Source organism: Euprymna scolopes, chromosome 3, assembly GCF_053919585.1.
Source record: "Euprymna scolopes isolate OS-2025 chromosome 3, ASM5391958v1, whole genome shotgun sequence".
In the NCBI taxonomy this organism is placed as follows: Eukaryota; Metazoa; Mollusca; class Cephalopoda; order Sepiida; family Sepiolidae; genus Euprymna; species Euprymna scolopes.
This window is the reverse complement of record NC_136484.1, coordinates 130644600-130647025: the sequence shown is the minus strand read 5'-3', so window position 1 is coordinate 130647025 and position 2426 is coordinate 130644600. Positions and strand designations below refer to the sequence as shown.

General features: G+C 40.7%; 1 pseudogene; it reads left to right on the top strand.

Annotated features, from left to right (window-relative positions):
- Positions 1-1088: 1088 nt before the first annotated feature.
- On the top strand, positions 1089-1207 carry LOC145263836 (5S ribosomal RNA; annotated as a pseudogene).
- The last annotated feature ends 1219 nt before the right edge of the window (positions 1208-2426 follow it).

Genomic DNA, 2426 nt, shown 5'->3' with positions numbered 1-2426 from the left:
TCTTTCTTAGAAGTGCACGCCTGTGGAACTCTCTTTCGTTTGCCTGTTTCCCACCTGACTACAACTTGGATGGCTTCAAGTCCAACATAAACAAATTTCTGATGAATCGCCCCCTTAAGTAAGACACTTTATCAAATCTCCAATACTAACAATTATGACAAAACTATTCCAGTGATTACTGTACACGCAATAACCATTATCCTCGTGTGGCTTCCGGGCCTTGATAAAGGTGACCTCCATGTAAAAATAAAAAAATCGTGTCGTCTCCTGATCGACGCAATTTCAAAGGTAAACACGAGCTAGGTTTTCAGTAGCGAAAACAGTTTTATCAGATTGGAACAAAAAATATATAAAATATCCTCCCTATCACAACAAATAAAAACCGACGGGATAACAGTTTCAAGCAAACAAAACGATAAAAACGCGAATAGTGCATAAGAAAATTAATAGTCATCAATTTTGCCTAATAATAATGTACTCATCTAGTCCATGCGATTAGCAATGATCATTTTTTTAAACTGCTCGTGATATAGACTATAAAACATTGGTTAAACTTGTAATTTCTAAATAATTCAATTGAGAGTACTCCTTTTCACTGCCGTCGCAATTCACAGCACTTCTTAACTACGCTGTGTTCTCTCAGCTCCAAATAAAATGCCACGCCTCAACGTAGCACTTATACGCAGCTCGCTTTCCTTAACACGAAGTCTCACGTTCTTCAAACCGCTTGTTTATATGCAGTCCAAGGTTGTCTAATTTCTATATAATCGGTAAAAATTCGTATTGGTTCGCGCGATTGTTGAAGATAAGATCAACTGTGCAGCGCCATTCTATCTGGTTTTTTTTTATTATTATTCACCAGAAGAATCCTACAAGACGCGCAGGCGCGTGGGCGTTTATGAGGCAAATCATTTTCACACTCATTACGTTGAGAGCCTTTTTCCTGCTCTATCGCTATTCTAATAGTAAGTGCTCGTCTGAGCTCCAATCTATGGCCCTTCTCGCCAAACTTTCATGAAAAACACTCGTCTAGCTAAAACCACATTCAAGATTTTCCCCCACTCTTTATCTGTGCCTAAACTTATACGTGATACGGCATAATCACGTTGACACACCGGTTCCCGTCAGATCACCGAAGTTAAGCAACGTTGAGCCTGGTCATTACTAAAATGGGTGACCAATTTGGGAAGTCCAGGTGCTGTATATAGGAGGACGTCGACGCCTCCCTGCAAAAAGTTGCAAAAACCTAACGTCGTCATCTCCCCTAACGGGGATATACATGCGACTGGGGACCGCTTGTGAATTTCATACTTCCATGAAACCTCCTCCTTCGGAGGAAGCCGGTTAAACCCTGAATAGGGTTGGTGCTGACTGCACACTTGCACTGCACACAAACTTGCACGTGGATTCAATGAACAAAGCTTCTTTTTGAGCAATGCACGCCTGTGGAACTCTCTTCCATTTGCCTGTTTTTCAGCTGATTACAACATGGTCGTCTTCAAATCCAAACGTAAACAAATTCTTGACAAGCCGTATCACTACTAACGATTACTACAGTATTGTCCCATTGGCTAGCATACACTCATTAATCCTTATCCTTAAGTGATCTCCGAGATTTAATACGAGGTGATTCCTTTGTAAAAACAACACAGAAAGAACGTAACAGACCGGCGAAAATGTTTTCAAATTTACCTGCGACAGACTGGGTGACACTCATGAACAGATCTAGCCTTAGATGCATCTATTCAATTTGCACGATTTACGATGAAAATGATTTGCGACCTTTACGTGTAGCAAACCGGTCTATCGTCCAACGGACAAAACCTTCTTTATTTTGTTTGAATGACGAAAACGCATGTAAAAATTAAATAAACAAAAAATATCGTTATTGTTTTATTTATTTGCAAACTCAAATCTTTTTCGCCCTCTGCTTGCCACACACAAGCACAACAAAAGAGCAAACAAATCTAACTAGTAAACAAACAGGAAAAACAAACAACCTCGACAAACACTGAATATGAATAAATAAAAGGAAAACTAAATCGAGAACGAAAGAGTTGGCTAAGAAGTCAATGGACAGAGAAAGGGAAAGGGTCGACAGTTGTAGATTAATTATGAATGCGCTTTGTCAGCGCGTCTCTTCTGTCTCGATAATTACGGCTCTGGGGAGAGAGTCGGTAGACGAAGGGAGGGGAAACGAGTCGTGGCGGAATAGTGGCCTTTTGTTGAAGAGGGCAAAACTGAATGGCGGTCGAAACAATGATGGAAGAAACGCGAACGGACGGACGGAAAACGTGAGGATAGTAATGGTCGTGATACGCGGCCGGAACATACAAGTGCGTCTCTAAGCAGCTTTCTCAAGGATTTGCGCCGAGCAACATAATCTTTATTTATATATTAATATATGGTAGCTGCTGATGGTTGGC